The sequence below is a fragment of the Heterocephalus glaber genome, unplaced genomic scaffold (genome assembly GCF_053883595.1).
Source record: "Heterocephalus glaber isolate CG9 unplaced genomic scaffold, H.glaber_assembly_v1.0 deba00001606, whole genome shotgun sequence".
Classification (NCBI taxonomy): Eukaryota; Metazoa; Chordata; class Mammalia; order Rodentia; family Bathyergidae; genus Heterocephalus; species Heterocephalus glaber.
The window spans coordinates 12,110,347-12,127,930 of record NW_028258377.1 but is presented as its reverse complement, the minus strand read 5'-3'; the positions used below and the strand labels follow the sequence as shown (position 1 = coordinate 12,127,930).

Here is a 17,584-nt window from a genome sequence, read left to right as displayed (position 1 = left end):
CCCAGTAATTGATCCTCAGCCATTGAAGTGAGGGCAAACAGGCTTCAACTATTTGGCAGTGGAAATGGAGATGAGGTGTTTCCTGCATATCAGTCTCCTCGCAAACCTGGCTGGTTCTCTTTGGACTTGGATGTGCCAGAGGCAATAACAGCTGCCTCTTGGAGCTCATGGGGATGGATGTGATATCAAATCACCCAGCTCTGCATTCACTTGGTGTGTAGGAAGACCTCAAAAAATGGGGGCTCCTCCTCCTCACCTGCACTGGGGGAATGGAATGAGCAGAAGGGCCAAGAAGATCTCTGCACCTTGTGGAATCAGTCAACAGCCTGGCTGGGACACATCCCCACCCCTGTGCCCCAATCCCCCACCATGGCTGCTGCCATCTCCTCCATCATTAAGGTGCCAATGGGCGCCCCAGACAGCCCAAATCTATGCAGACTTCCCCATTCCCCATCCAGGGCCTCCACACCCCCAGGAGTATGTGACAGGGCTGACCTGTGGTGGCCCAGGGAAGCAGATGGCTTTGTCTCAGGGACTTTTTGCCTACTTTGTGGAGGCAAACAAACTAACATCCCTGCCTTGCTGGCTGAGGTATGGATAAAATGCTGTAAGACAGTGGTGGTGAACGTATGGCATATGTGCCGCAGTGGGCTGTTTGTTATCATTGAAAGCTCTAAAAGGTTCGCCGTCACTGCACTAGGACATCTGCGCACCTGCCATGGTTCTTGATCAATGTGGGTGTTGTACTAATAGTAACAATCACTTGTTGGGCATTTACCACATACAAACTTTCCTATATTGCATTATTTCATGGAGGCCTCTACCTAAGAGCTAGGTCCCACTTATTACATGTTTTATAGATGATGAAGGTGAAGCATGAAGAGATAAGTAGCTTGTCTAGGTGCCAGAGCTGGGAAGTACTAGAGCTTGGAATGGGTACCCCTGGGATCTGTGCCTGCAGAGCAGATCATCTTCCTTAGCTGAAGAAGGTGAGTGGGGAGGACTGCCAGAGTTCAGCATCCCACATCTAGGAAGAAAGGCCACAGGGAGACGCAAAGTATCTGTCCTGGGAGTCCTGTGCCTCGAGGAAGATGAGGATTCAGCTGCTGGTCAGGTTCCCTGGGGCTGAGGAACACTGCAGGACAACACACTTGATCTTAGCCAAAAGGCCAAGAAGTGGGGACGCAGAATACAGCCCTGTGACTGACTGAGTAAGTTTATCTGTCAGAATGGGAAGGGTTTCCAGAGGGATCTGCACAGGTCTGGGCATGTTCGGTTCAGGTGTTCCTGGCACCTTATTACTGTGCAGGAACAGGAGATTTGGAGTGAGTCATGAGGATCTTTACATGCCACACCAAGTAACTTGTAATTTTTTTCTAGGAGTGCAGGGTTTTAGAGCAGGAGAGTTTGGGGGCAGGGCTAGATCCATTGTTATGAAAGATTCTAGCAGGCAGGACCCAGGGTGGACTGTAGGTGGGGTCTGAGGAGAGACATTCCAAATGAGAAATGATGGAGCAAGAATGAGGCAGTGAAGGGGTGAGGTCTGCACCCCTAGCATCTGTAGGTTCTGTTGGCTCCCTGCCCAGGATCACCTGTGCACCATTGGGTCTTTCCTACATACAGAGCCACTGCCCTGCAGACCTTTCCACAATGGACAAATAGATGGCTATAGAGAGCCTTTTTTTTTTTTTTGGTACTGGGGATCGAAATCGGGACCTTTCACTTTCGAGGCAGGCAGCAGAACCACTGATCTAAATCCCGGGCCTAGAGAGCCTTTTTGCCACCTGAGCCATGTGCTTTGAGAGCATTTAAAAAAAAAAAACCAATTGTTTTTTGAGATTTTTTTTGTTTTTTAGGAAAAGCAATTTTTGATGCCAGCATTAACATGTACAAAGCTTGGAGGCCATCATTCCCATGCTTATAAAGAGAAAAAAGCTCAATGAACTGAAAGGGAATCGCTTATCTTGGACCCATGGGGGAAAGGAGGTTGCAGGGCAAACTGCCATCCCAAAATCTAGAGACAAATGCACTCACAGCCACCATTGGCTTCTTTAGACCAGAAGCAGCTGGAGCCACAAACTAGTAGGAAAAAAAATTTTTTTTTTTTTTGTACTGGGGATTGAACTTGAGACCTTACGCTTGTGAGGCAGGCAGCAGAACCACTGAGCTAAATCCCTGGCCCTACTAGTAGGGAAATTTAAATGGTGATTTTGACAAGTTGATGGAGGCTAAACGTGGCTTCATGGCATATAGTCAAGATAAATCTCCATTTGTCTCTAGCAAGGAAAAGTAGAAAGTAAACATTTAAAAATATGTTCTAGGCTAGATGCTGTAGCACATCCCTGTAATCCCAGCTACTTGGGAGGCTGAGGCAGGAGGATAGCTTGAATCTAGGAGTTTAGGGCCAGCCTGAGACTCCCTCTCAAAACAAAAAAACCTTATCAGAGCCATCTCACCCATAGTTAGAACAAGTTCTCAACAGCGGCTACATTTAACCTTCCTCAGGAGGATGGGAAGACATCCCATCCTCACAGGTATCTCTTTGAGTCATAATCCAGGACTCAGATGCACTAAAAAGGTGATTTAACTATAAAATTACAAAATACTTCCCTTTCCCTAAACCTTACCATCATATCAACAGGGCTCCACTATAACAGTAGCAGATTATAACAAAGAGCTTCAAGACAGACTGATTGAAGAAATTCTTAGGGAAACTCAAAGACAACAGAGTAGACAAAACAAAGGACACTAGAGGAATTTAAACATGGCGGGTAAAGTTAGAGGAAACAAACTCAGTCTGACTCCTAAATAAAACACCAAGTCTCCACTAAATCTTTACTTACCTCAGTTCCTTTACCTTCATGCTAAAAGGCAAGAAAAAAAAATAGTCTACAGAGACAAAGCAAGCATAGAACTAAGTTCAGATATGATACAGATTTTGGAATTATCAGCCAGGAAATTTTAAATAACTGTCTAATATATTAAGGGCTCTGATGGAAAAAGTAGACAGCACACAAGAACAGATGAGTAATATAAGCAGGTGAGAACTCAGAGTGAATGGAGATGCTAGAAGTAAAACCACTGTAATAGAGATGAAGAATGCCCTTGATGAGATCATAAATAGACTGGACACAGCTGAGGGAAAAATTGGCGATTCTAAAGATATGATGGAAATGTACCCAACTGAACTGCAAAAAGAGAAGAGAATTTTTTTAAAGAAGCACAATAAGCCAAGTGTGCTGGTGCATGCCTACAATCCTAGCAATTGGGAAGCCGAGGCAGGAGAATCCCACTGAGTTTGGGGGGCAGGGCTCCTGAGCTACATAGTGAGACCCTGTCTCAACAACAACAGCAACAAACTGTAAAAAGGTATAACATACAAACTATTGGAACACCACAGATGAAGAAAGGGAGAACAGAGCAGGAGAAATATTTTAAATAATAATGGCTGATAATTTTCTAAAATTAATGGGAGATACTAAACTACAAGCCTAGTAAGCTTAGGAACACTAATTAGTATTAATACCAAATTAGTATTAATTAGTATTAATACCCCCCAAAAACTCCACATACAAAAAAACACAAACAACCAAGAAAACCCCCAAACCCAAGACAAAAATTCAATACCTAGACATCTATTCAAATTATAGAAAATAAAAAACAGCCGAGTGTGGTGGTGCACACCTGTGATTCCAGCACTTGGGAGGATGAAGCAAGAGGATCACTGCAAATTCAAGGGCAGCCTGGGCTAATAGTGAGTTCAAGGCCGGCCTGAACTACATACTGAGAACTTGTCTCGAAAAACCCCAAGATAAATAAATAACAAAAAATATTGAAGAAACCACCAAAAAGCCCAGATTACGTACAGAAGAAACAGGAACCTGACTTCTTGGCAGACACCATGCAAGCAAGAAGAAAGGGGAGTGAAAAAAGGATTTTTTTTACTGTGTTGGGGATGAAGCCAGAACCTCAGGCATGCCAGGCAAGCACTTCTCACTGAGCTGTACCCTTAGTCCTCAGAATATTTTAGGTGTTGAAAGAAAAAAACCTCATCAACTTAGAATTCTATATCCAGCCAAAGTATTTTCCAAAAGTATATGTAGTAAAGGTCACTCAATTTTATGCTTAAGATGATTTAAATGGTAAAGTTTAGTTATAAAAATGTTATTTTAAAAAAGAAATAAAAACTTTATCAAACAAAAAAATGAAATTTATTTCCAGCAGACACACCCTGCAAGATATGTGAAAAGAAGTTCTTTAGTAAAAAAGAAAATGACATAGGTCTGAAACTCAGATCTATATTAAGAAAGGAAATGTGTTGAAAAAGAATAAAGGTAATAGAAAATCTTTTATATCTCTTACTCTTTTTTTTTTGGTACCGGGGATTGAACTTGGGTCCTTGCGCTTGTGCAGCAGGTGGAAAAACCACTGAGCTAAATCCCCGGTCCCTATATTTCTTATTCTTAATTGATCTAATAGTAACTGTCTAAATTAATAAAAGCAACAGTGTTTTGGGGAACTATAGTATAAATAAGATGAACAAAAGAAATGTTATAAGAATGAGGAGAGCTGGTAGAAGGTAAGGCAGGAGGATCACCATGAGTTCAAGGCCAGCCTGAACTACATAGTGAGACCTTGTCTTAAAAAAAAAAAGAGGGAGGAACTCAGAACACTTATTTTAAGGTTCCTGCCTTATCCATGAATTGACAAAAGTGTAATTTGAAAGTGAACTTTCATTGTAAGATTCATTGCAGGTGAATTGTCAGTCAATATTCATTCTAGGTCTGTATTGCAAATTTTATGACAATGAAATTTTTTTTTTGAGACAGGGTCTTGCTGTATAGTTCAGACTGGCTTTGAATTCACTATGTAGCCCAGGCTGGCCTTGAACTCATGGTGATCTTCCTGCCTCAGCCTCCCAAGTGCTGGGACTAAAGCCTGTGCCACCACACCTGGTCATTAGGACAATGAATTAAAATGTGTTAAAAGAAGTATAATTAAAGGAATAAATATGACAAAAGGAAAGAACGGAAACAAAGTCTATAAATAGGGAGGTGTGGAGGGGTTGAAGGGAGGGCAGGGGAATGGGGAAAAAAATAAGAAACAAGATATATCATGTAAAGGTACAAATTTCCAATGATGAATGTCATCATACTGTATACTTAAAATGTACCAATAAACTTAATGAAAAAAAGAAAGTTTAATCGATGTGCTAAGAGCTGGGTATGGTGGTTCATGCCTGTAATACCAGCACTCAGGATGCTGAGGCAGGAGGATTGCTGTGAGTTCAAGGCCAGCCTGAACTATATAGAAAGACCCTGTCTCAAAAAAACAAAACAAAAAAATTCATGTGCTAAGAAAGGAAAGAAAATGGATTCAAAAGCTGAAGGCTTTGTTCAAATGGTGTAGTGCATTTGAAGGCTGGCAAGTTTAAGACCCAGGAAAAATTGATGTTTCCATTTAAGCCTGAAGCCAGAAAAGAAGGCTTTTTGTTCTATTCTGGCCTTTAATTGGCTGGATGAGGCCCATGCATGTTAGGAAGGGCAATCTGCCTCACAGTCTGTTGATTTAAATGCTAATTTCACCTAAAATGCCCTCACAGAAACACCCAGCATAGTGTTGACCAAATGTCTGGGCACTCAGTAGTCCAGTCAAGTTGATACATAAAACTAATCATCACGTCAGGCAAAAAACTGTTTGGGAAACCTGAGTTATTGGTTCTTTTACTGAGTTGAAGAATCTGGTAAGAGGTGAATCCCTCTGTTTATCACTTCCTTAGCTCTTACTCTTTTCATTGGTGATCTCTTTCCCATGAGCAGAACAGAAAAGAAGCTGCAAAAGTTCTTTGCAAAAGTTCTTTGCGTTTATTGACTCTGGCAGCCATGAGCCTGCACCTTGCTAAATTCCTACCATGGTAGGAGTGCTAAAACCCTTCATTGACAGAGGGGCCCGGCTGCTGCACTTTACAGTCCGTCACTGCTCTGCCAAGTCCACACCTCCCATCATCGACGCATGGTCACATCAGAGGAGATTTTGTTGGCATGGCAGGCTAGGATGCTGCCAACTCTCTGTGTCTGTCTCTATGTCACTTTCACTCACTCAGTGATACTTTCACAGCAATCCAACAATTCTAACACAGGGCACCACATGGTGAAAGAGAGGCATAAAGGAGGCAGAGCCAAACTGTTTTATAAAAGACTCACTCTGGAATGACCCATAATCCATGAATTGGTTAGTCCATTTATGAAGGCAAAGCCCTCACAATACAATCACTTCTCGCTCTTCTGCTTCTGTCCGCCATCGCGTGTGTGTGCTTGCCTCTGAGCCTAACCATGTCTTCTCACAAGACTTTCAGAATCAAGCGATTCCTGGCCAAGAAGCAAAGCAGAATCGTCCCATTCCTCAATGGATTCGGATGAAGACTGGTAATAAAATCAGGTACAACTCCAAGAGGAGACACTGGAGGAGGACCAAGCTGGGACTGTAAAAAATTGAACATGTGATGCAGCATATTTTTCTCCCGAGAGTCACAAAATGATACATTCTTTGTCACGGTCGAGATTACCCTATCAAGCTAATACAATTGGCTGGACAGTTGAATGTGCTTAATCAGGAATCTTGTTCTGTGATTGCACTGAGTCAACAATAAATGTTTTGAAACCTTTAAAAAAAATACAATCACTTCTCTCTTTTTTTTTTTTAGCAAAACATTTATTGGTGCTCGCTTAGGCAGCACATATACTAAAATTGGAATGATACAGAGAAGATTAGCATGGCCCCTGCTCAAGGATGACATGCAAATTTGTGGAGTGTTCCATAAAAAACCCCACATTTATTGGTACACTTTAGGCATACATAACGATAACGCCTATCACAGGGAATGTGCACCTGTACATGATAGCTCCTGCCTCCATTTTCCCCATTCCCCCCTCCCCATATACAAAAAGCTTTGTTTCAATTTTTTCCTTCCATTCTCACTTCTTTTTCTTGTACCTTCCTTCCTTTATCCCTTTTCCCTGTCTTGTTCCCCTTTCCATTTGAACATTTCTTCCCATTTCCCAATGTCTATTATTCATTTTAGTCTTTATTTCCACTTTCAGTTTCTCACACCAGAGAAACAATGTGGTATTTAAACATGTGTGTCTGATTCATTTCACTTACGGTCTCAAGGTGCACCCATTTAGCTAGAAATGTCTCAAACTTATCCTTCTTTATGGCAAAGTAGTACTCCATTGTATTAAAAAACCCCACATCTTCTTATCCATTCATTTGTAGATGGGCATCTAGGCTGTTTCCAAGATTTAGCTATTCTAAACTGTGCCTCTATGAACAGGTGTGCATATATCGCTGTGGTATGATGCTTTTAATACTTTTTTTGGGTACCAGGGATCAAACTCATCAGGACCTTGCGCTTGTGAGGCAGGCTGCAGGATGCTTGTAATTCTTTTGGGAAGATATCAAGAAGAGGAATACCTGTACAAACACCTCTTAAAGGCCCCACCTCTTAATACTTCACAAAGGCATACATTTTAACATGAGTTTTTGTGGGACATTCAAAGCATAGCAGGGAAGAAGTGTTTGCCCTTAATGACCATCACTTAGTGTTCCTTCATTAGAGGGCCCCCAACTATCTATTCTAGAGCCCCCCCCAGTGCACATACATACACGCATATCGCCTTACAGTATTTTATTGCCCCGTACAGCTATTACCATTAATTGAAATCTTTATTTTCTCTCCCAATACCCTCATCCTAGGAGAATATCAGCCAGTCAGCTCCAGGCGTGGGTATCTGGTTTGCTGGTTGGGTATCCTTTGTTACGGAACTGAGTTTAGATCACCCTGGCAATAGGTTCCACCCCTCAGCTTTGCCACTGTTGCCTGAGCTTCCTCCATTCCAAAAGATGTTGCTCTACTTTTTAGTCCTGTTCTGGAGATCTGGAGCCACCCCCTGCCCAAACCTGGGCACTATCTTCTTGTTCACTTGTGCTTTCCACCTCGTTTCCCTGTCTACTGATATAGCTGCCACACTGTCTGCCAGCCTTTATTCTGCTCCATTTAAGCTCATTTGCACTAGTTCCCTTTTTAGGAACAACCCTTGAGGAGCAGCACCTGTTCTGGATGGCTCAGGTTCCCTTTCCCTAATTAGCACTGTCCAGCATGGAGAAGATGCTCCTCAAATGTCAATTTCCTCTCCTCTGGGAACTCCCTGGAGCAGAGCTGAGCTCAATGGCTCAATGGCAAGCCAGGGCAGCAGGAAGCCTAGAGCAATTTAAACGTGCTTCTATGGGTGTTCTACCTGGGGAACATCCATGAAAATTCTTAATTTAAGGAGTAACTAAGCCCTTCTTGCTATTGTTTGGACATGGCTTGAATGTGGTTTGGGGCCCGAGGGTTCATGTTGGGGAAATTGAGTCCCCAGTATGGCAGTGTTGGGAGATGGTAGGGCCTGTAAGAAGGGAAGCTTAGTGGGAGTCTGTAAAATAGATGGGCCCCTACCCATCTTCTGGCTTCCTATTCTCGCTGTGAGCTCTCCCTCAATTCCACCATCATTCCATCTGCCACAAGGTGATGTTGTCAGGGGGAGCCCTTGCCAGAGATGACATTATGCTGTTTAGACTTTCAGCCAAAAAGTGTGAACAAAAGTGTGAGTTAAGTAAACCTCTTCTTCTTTTTTAATGCTGTAAGTACTCAGCCTTGGGTATTTCATTTTGGCAACAAAAACTCACTAATACAGTGCTTTGGGGGCTGACTTACTTCCTGAGATGACTTGTCTTCCCTCCTAGGCATGTGTGACCCACCCTGTCCTCCTGACAGGGGCTTAGACCTCTGTCCTTGTGGCCACAATCAGGAGGTGGGTTGGGCTCTGATCTACTCCTTGAAATTGGAATGAGAAAGAGTTTTAGGAAAGCGTTCTTGCCTCCAAGGAATATTTTCTTTTTACCCTTATAGTTGGCAAAACCAAAAGGCAGCATCAAGATAAATTTTTACCCAACATGTGCAGTGCCCTAGATTTTCACCCCAGAATGGGTAAACACTTTCCCAACACATCAGCACACCCACCTCTCATTTTCACCAGCTGCAGAAGACGCATCAACACATAATAAGTTATTGTGCTTTTCATAGAAATGACACCAAGGAAGAAGAGGGGAGGCAGAAACTGAAGGGCCAATGAGACTTACCCAGGAGGGGACAAAGGGCTGCAGCTGGGTCAGCCAAGGCTATGCAGCTGGATCTCTGGATTCAGCCAGACTGGTGTGAATTCTCCTTTCACCTTTACCTCACTATGCAACGGTAGGCAATTCATTCAACCTAACTGAGCTTTGGTTTCCCCATCTCTAATACCTATCTACTTTGCATAGCTGCTCAGAAGAAAGAACATGTTAAGTATTTGATATAGTGTATGGTATACCTAAGGAGTACCTGATAAACAGTAGTTTTTACTCAATCCTGGCCATATATGTAAATCTACTGGAGAGTTCTAAAAACATACTGATCTCCTCCACTCGTCTCCAACATGTTAAATTAGTCTTAATTAGTTTATAAGTTGTTAAGCCCAAGCTTCTTTGATTTAAAAATTGAGAATCATCGCTCCAGGAGGGACAATGTGCTGCACCTGTTTCCTGGCTCCTCTAGTTGATTTATCTGAACCCTGCCTCGTTGCTCTAGGGAGAATGAAAATGCGGAGTCTAAATCACACAAAGCAGGGATTGAAGTAAAACACGAGACTAAAGTCCCAGAGAGGGGCCAGGGATTTAGCCCAGTGGTTCGGCCACCTGTCTTGCAAAGTGCAAGGTCCCAAGTTCTATCCCCAGTACCAAAAAAAAAAAAGTCCCAGAGAGCTCATCCTAGGAGAGCTGGAGGCCTGGATGGACACATTCTAGATTCCAGAAAGGAGAGCCACAGTTCTCAACCTAGTGCTTGCCTAGGATCACCTGTAGAGTATTGGACAGGACTAATACCTGGTTCTACCACTTGAGGTTCTGATTTAGTTGGGCTGGGATAACACATGGGCCTCTGGGAATGAAAAGAGCCCCAGGTAATTTGGTGGGCAGCTGTAGTGGAGAACTCCAGCTCTAGGCAGTCTTGCCCTATGTTCGTAGGCCCAGGAGCCCAGTTCACCAAAACCTGCAGGAAAAGGGACAGGGAAACTGTGTTTCAGAAGGTATGTGGTCAGTGTGGGAGGGACCAAGTTCAGTTGGAGCTATTGGCATCATGACTACGCAGGCAAAAGGCTTCAACAGCAAGGTGAGCCTGGGAGCAGTTGGGGAGGGCCTGGAATCACTTAGTTGCTTTTGTGCCCTGCTACACATCTGTGTGTCCTGGAAAAAGGAAGGAAGGAGGACTGGGTGTGGTTTATTGGATTCTTTTTCAAATCTATACCTTCCCTCCTTTTAAAACACTGACACACATGGGCCGGGGATTTAGCTCAATGGTTCCGCTGCCTGCCTCATGACCCAAGTTCGAACCCTGGTACCAAACAAAACAACAACAACAAAAAACCAAACAAACGCTGACACACCAAAAAAGGCATTTCTATGTATATTTTTTTCAGTCCTGAAAACAGAAACCAGAGCCTTGTGCATGCCAGGCAAACACTCTACCACTAAGCTACATCTCCAGACCCAAATCTGTGCCATTGTACTTAGGGCAAAAACAGCTTTATTGAAACATACTTTTTTTTGTACTGGGGATCGAACTCATGAAGCATAATTTATATACCACAAAATTCACCTGTTTTGCATGTACAGCTCAGAGGGTATTTAATAAATGTAGAATTATACAATCATCACTACAATCTAACTTTAGAATGTTTCTATTACTGCCAAAAGAATCCTCATGCCATTTGTAGTCAGTCTTTGTTTTAGCCCAGGGAGAGCTAATCTATTGTTATGTATTTACATTTTCTGGACATTTCTTAGAAATACCCTTACTGCGGTGTTGTGGTCCACCCAAGCATAGTTGTATTCTTTTATTGCTGAATTTATTGTATCAATACATCACATTTTATCCATTGAATAGTTGGTTTGTATTTTTGACCAGTTGATACTTGTGTTTTCTGCATTTTTTGCCTCTTTTGAATATGCAATTTTTTTTGTGGACATATATTTTTATTTCTCTTGTGTAGAAGTGAAGTTGCTGATAAATTTGTTGCTTTTAAAAAAACTGCAAACTAGTAAAATCTTAGAGTACAAGTGGCTTCAATGTTTGATTACCTGTTGGTGTTCCCATTTTATTCTGATTATCTCTATGTTCTCCAGGACCTTATAGTTTTCTGGGTTATTTGTTTGTTTGTTTTGCAGTTCTCAGGCTTGAACCCAGGACCTTCACCCTCAGCTGTATCTGCACCCCTTTTAATTTTTTTTTTTTTGAGATGGGGTCTCAGTAAGTTGCTAAGTTGCCCATATTCAACTCAAACTTGTGATCCTCCTGCCTTAGCCTCCAGAATGCTGGGATTATGTGTGTGTCACCATGGCCAGTTTGTTTCTGTTTTTTTTTCATGGTGCTAGGGCCTCACATTTACTAGGCAAGCACTCTATTACTACATCCTTGGGTCTTTCTAAAAATTTTCATTTTAAAGCTGTGCATAGTGGTGCACATCTGTAATCCTACCACTGCAGAAGCAGAGGGAGGAAGATCACAGGAGGATCATAGCATGAGTTACTTTTTTTAAAAAAATCTTACTGTCTTTTTAAAAATTAATTTTATTTTATCCTATTCCCCCCTTAAGTCCCCTCCTCTCCCTATGTACAAAAGCTTTGTTTCCAGTTTTTCCTTCTATTTTCACTTTTTTCTTGTCCCTTCCTTCCTTTCTCCCTCCCTCCTCCCTTGTTCCCCTTCCCATTTGAACATTTTCTTCCTTTTTCCCAATATCTGTTATACATTTTAGTCCTTATTTATTTATTCCACATTCGGTTTCTCACACCAGAGAAACAAAGTGGTATTTAAACATGCATATCTGGTTTATTTCACTTAAAAGTATGGTCTTAAGGTACATCCATTTAGCTATAAATGTGTGAAGCTCATCCTTCTTTATGGCAGAGTAGTACTCCATTGAATAAAAAAAAACCCACATCTTCTTTATCCACTCATCGGTTGATTTGCATTTGAGCTATTTCCAAGATTTAGCTATTACAAACTGTGCCACGTAGCCTGTGTTATTTAGCAAGCCCTGTCTCAAAAAGATTTTTTTCGGGGGAGGGGGCGAGCAGGAGCTTGTTAAATTGCTAGGCTGGTCTTGAATTTACAATCCTCCTGCCTCAGCAGGGACAACAGGCATATGCCATTGCACCTGGCTTTACAGTTTTAAAAATGAGACATCTAGCACTTTCAGATGTTTTCAACAACAGTGTTTACCTGAATACACAGTTTACTTTTCCTAGTGATAAACAGATTACAGGAGGCTGTGTTTTGGATTGGGCATCTGTACCATGCCCTATGGACCAAACAACAGTTTAATCTCCAGCTGAGTTTTGATGGGTTACAGAAGGCCCAGTAGTCAATTAACTAATTACAGTGTAAATGTGTTACACTATAACAAATTGACTAGTTTCCTAAGCTGTAGCCAATTAAGTTGTTTTCAATGCCTCACTTTTATTTTTATATGAATGCTGTCAGATCAACTTGCTGAATGGAGCTTTCAGGACCAGCTCCAATTCTGGGAGTTTCCCAATTTGGAAATCATTTTCTATTTGTTCTGTTAAAATAAACACTAGTAAATTTCACTAGTCTTTTAACACTCAAAATTCTCTTCTGCTGTCTGCACTCTGGCCACAGTAGCATTGTGTTAGCTCTTGTAACTGGCAGGGCAAAGTAGAATTTTAAAAGTTATAATTTTTTCCTCTAGAGACAAGCTGCTTCTCCAAGCTTCTTCAGGCCTAGGCACCCCTAGCCCACACCTCAGCCCAGATGAATGGCCAGAATATGCAGGAGTTGGTGCCCAGTATACTTTCTACAGGGAAGGAAGGGAGCAGAAAAGGGCCAGGAGGGATGGAGCAAGCCTGGAGTTGACTACTGTCTCACTATATTCCCTCTCCTCTCTGTTCCTTACTATAAAAGACCCTGCACATCTGGACAAAGTGAGATGGTGACTTGTGGCACCATAAGGTCCCTCCATCTCCTTGGAGCAAGCTAGCTTTGAATAGATGCTTTTTCCTTTTCACCAAATATGGCCTCCCATGGTTTGTTAACCTCAGAGAATGGACCTGAGTGCCCTGTAGTACTTTCCCTGCTCTCACGCCACTGGGGGTTGCACATGCCTCCGACCAGAACCCTCTTTCTTCACCTTTGTCTTCCTCTTTGCCTAGAGAACTCCTATTCTCCTTCAGATGTCCTCTTAAGTGTCATTTCCTCAAGGAGGCTTATCCAGATCTTACGTAAATGAAATTCCTATCCCAACTGGACCTAACTGCTCCCTAAACTTTTCACTGTTAGTTTTACAACTGTCTGTGGTTACTGTATAACCCTTCACTGTGATCTTCAAGATGATGGGGACAGTGTTTGTATTGGCTAACCACTGACTCTCCAGTGTCTAGTACTAATAAATATTTACATGTAGAACTCTTAGGATACCTCTACTTAAAATAGTAATTTGCTATCCAAGCCACGGAAAAGGACTGACTTATGGAAATATAATCTCTAAGCAGGTGTCTTTCATTGTCAATCGATACGTCTACTTCCTAGAGTACCATGACCCTGACTAGTGGAGAGACAAAACCAGAGATTATCACTTCGACTCCCTCTAGGGATTGGAACCCAACACCTGGACCTATGGAACCCAGGGTTCAAGGCAGGCCCTGAGCTCAGATTTGTTTCCCACTCCCAGAGTATCTTTTGATAGGCAACCAGCAGCCAGGAGATCTAGGTTCTAGTATTGGTCCAGCCACTATCCAGTCCTGTGACCTCAGGCAAGTGTTTACTCTTCTGGATCTCCAGTTCCTTATCTATAAAGAGGGACTGAACAAGATTAGTGCTAAAGCTGCTTATCTACCCATACTGCAGCTACTTCCTCTTGGGCAACAGCAATTTTTATGGCTCAGTTCCCCTCTCCTTCTTTACAGCTAAGGTCAACAACTGATCTAAATTATTTACCCATACAAATAATCATTGGAACTAGGGAGCCCTGGATTTACTGATTCCTAGAACCTGCAACAACTATAAAGCTACAACAGTCTGTGACATCCCTCATGACCTGGCTGGTTCTTGATACTCACATTTCAGCCCGAAATGTCACTTCCTCACAAGCCCTTTCTGAATAGCCCAACTTGTTCATCAACTCTGTGCACTCCACCCACTTCATTATGTTCCATTTTCTTCTTAGTACCTATAGCTTTCTGCAAACATCTCATTTGTATTTCTCTCTTCCTCTGCCCTCCTTCCCACTATGGTGAAAGCCTGTGAGAACTGGTTCTGTGGTCTAGCATGTGGACTATTCTGGGGAATGTCGATTCTGCTACCTCTGGATGGTTCTGTCATGTATTTTTACTGACAACGTAGGTTGCATGGACACGTGTTTTTAAAACTAATATTTACCTAAATTAATTGCACCCTCTTCAGCTATTTATAAATGATCAGGCTCACTTGGTATATAAAGAACTGCCTAAGATATCCAGTAAAATCAGATGAACTCTATTCAGAAAGTTCTCAGGTGCTTCTCTGCTAATTACGGGACCATTGTACAGTCGACCCTCAAGTCTGGCCTGACATACGAACAACCTGGGTTAATTGGTTTAATGGAAGATTTGTCTGCTTCTTGTTATCTATAGTGTATACTCAGGTAAACATCCAGATCTCAGCTGTATTGACTTACAACCAACTTGAGTTACAACCAGCCCTTTGGAACTGATCAAGTTCATAAGTCAAGTATGCAGTGTACATACAGTGCATCTCTCTTTTTTTTTCAGTACATCTATCTTTTAACTAGGATGAATTCTACTTTACATCACAGATTTTCTGATCTTGAGTGGATTATTAATCTCCATCCTCAGTTTCCTCATTTCAAAAATGTAAATAAGGAGCTTGGGGTGTAGTGCTTACCCAGCATGCACAAAATCCTGGGTTCAATTCCCAACAGCTCAAAAAAATGCAAATAATACCTACTTTGCAGCTTGGCTTTAAGAATTATAAACTGCATAAAGCACTCATTTTAAGGTCTGGCATGTTGTAATGCTTAATAGACAGTAACTCAATAATGATGCTTAGGCTATTCATATAGGTATGCTGTCCAATTTTAACACATAAGATATATATATATATATATATTTTTTTTTTTTTGGTACTGGGGATCGAACTCAGGACCTTGTGCTTGTGAAGCAGGCAACGGAACCACTGAGCTAAATCCCTGGCCCTAAGCTAGATACATTAAATAATTGACATTATTTAATCTGTATTCCCTCCTTTGTAAACTAGACATTATTGAAAAAAATAGGCTTCAGTCAAATGACTTGTTTAAATCATCTACCCAGAGAGTAAATAGTAGAGCTTGAATTTGAACTTTGTTTTATTTGATTGGAGAACAAACCTTTTCCACCACTATTGCAAATGAAAACCTTTTCTTCTGGCATTTCTTTTGCATTTGGAATTTAAGAATAGATAGAGGAAAGGACTGGGTTTATAGCTCAGTGGTAGAGAAACCTGGGTTTGATCCCTAGGGCTGCAAACAAAACAAAAGTGAGTAAGATGAAATTTGAATCAGACCAAGCTGAATTACAAGGGAGAAAGGACAAAGAAGTGGAGCCTATATGTTTTTACCAATGTGTCAGTACCCCTTTTTATTCCAGAGACTTCCCAAGGCCATTATAATTCCAACTAGCCTTCTCAGTATAGATTTAAAATGGCAGGCAATAGTTACTTACGCTCAGTAACTAGTGAAGACACTTTCACTAGGGTATCAACATGTAAAGATGACTTACCTAAAGAAGAAAATTCCGTGAGGTCCTCTGACTTCCAAGCAACTCTATCTACTAGAGATCCATCGGTATCTGTGAAAGCTCATTTGTAATCTGCTGGCAATGGTGACATGCCTTAATATGTATAGACCAGTGATTTGCAACTTGGGGATTTTATTCCCTTCGGGTACACTTGGCCAGGTCTGAAGACATTTTTGGTGTCATAATGAAGAGGATGCTACTGCCATCTAGCGGGTATATGCTAGGGGTGCCGCTAAGCACCCTGTAATGCACAACATAGGTCCCACATGAAAGGATTAAGAAGCCAGAAATGTCAGAAGTGCTCAGGAGAGAATCTTAGTGACTATCTCTGGCTTTACTGTTCAGTAGCTGTGAGACTTTGGGCAAGTTACTTTCCCTTTCTGAGTGCAAATTTCTTCATCTGTAGAGTTAAATAACATATAGCTATGAAGTACCTGTACCTAGCACAGATACTAGGTGTTCAAATTTAAGTGATCAACCCTTCACATCTGTGTGCTCTGTATCATGGATCTAACCAATTGTGGATCAAAAGTATTGGAGGCACAGAAGATGTAGCTCAATGATAGAGCACTTACTATTTTATGACATTTACATTGTTTTAGGAATTGTGAGTAATCTAGAGATGATTTAAAGTATACAAGAGAGGCCAGACATGATGGCACGTGACACCTGTTGTCCCAGCACTCGGGAGGATGAGGCAGGAGGATCGCCGAAAGTTCAAGGCCAGCCTGAACTACATAGCAAGACCCTATCTAAAAAAAAGTGTACAAGAGGATGTTTGTAGGTTACATGCAAATAATATACAATTTTATAAGAGACTTGAGGATATCTACATTTTGGTGTCTGCAGGGGGACCTGGATTCAATTGCTCTCAGATATGGAGGCACAGCTAAGCTATTGACATGCCTTGAGATGGAGGGGAACTTGCTCCTAAAAAGTGAGAGAGCATTTCCTTTTTACTCTTATTGCTTCCATCCCGAACTTCCTCTAGTCAAGGTCCTATCACAGCTATTGAGAATTAGTGTGTTGACACTTCTTTTTTCTCAGAATAGCATAGCACCAACACATTCCCATACTGCTCCTTAATGACTTACACAATTTGAGTGAGCTAAACAAAAAGAGAAGACGTTGCTAAATTTGGTCTAGATGACTAGATAAGTTCTGAGATCAGAACATAAGATATTTCTTGTTTTTACTTCTGAACTTAGTCCTTAATTTTAAAAGCGTTTTTCTCACATTGTACGTTCTCATGAGTAATTATAGTTAGTACCATGCTTCAAATACTAGGTGTTAGCTTCTGTCACTATGCCAAATACCTAATAAAATCAACTCAAAGGAGGAAAGATTTATTTGGGCTCATGGTTTCACGTTTCAGTCAATGGCTGTTTGGTCCCATTGCTTTGGGCCTGTGATAAAGCAGTACATCATGGTAGGAGCATGAGAAAACTGCTCATGTCAAAGTAGCTGGAAAGCAGAGAGAGAGAAAGAGAAAAAGGAAGGGCCCAGGGTCTCAATATTCCCTTCAATGATACATCCCTTCTAAAGGTTTAACTGCCTATCAGTAGCACCATAATAGGCTGGCAACCAAGCCTTTAGCCTATGTGCCTTTGGGAGACATTTAAAATCCAAACCATAACATTCTGCCCCTGGTTCCCAG

The 17,584-nt window shown here is 41.7% G+C and overlaps 1 non-coding gene and 1 pseudogene across 1 annotated transcript; both read left to right on the top strand.

The window, feature by feature from the left end:
• Nucleotides 1-6,151: 6,151 nt before the first annotated feature.
• On the top strand, nt 6,152-6,672 carry LOC147822929 (large ribosomal subunit protein eL39 pseudogene; annotated as a pseudogene).
• A 45-nt stretch (nt 6,673-6,717) lies between these two features.
• Nucleotides 6,718-6,824, top strand: LOC147822928 (U6 spliceosomal RNA). Its single transcript, XR_015444908.1, has one exon. It is a non-coding gene; the product is annotated as a U6 spliceosomal RNA (small nuclear RNA).
• The last annotated feature ends 10,760 nt before the right edge of the window (nt 6,825-17,584 follow it).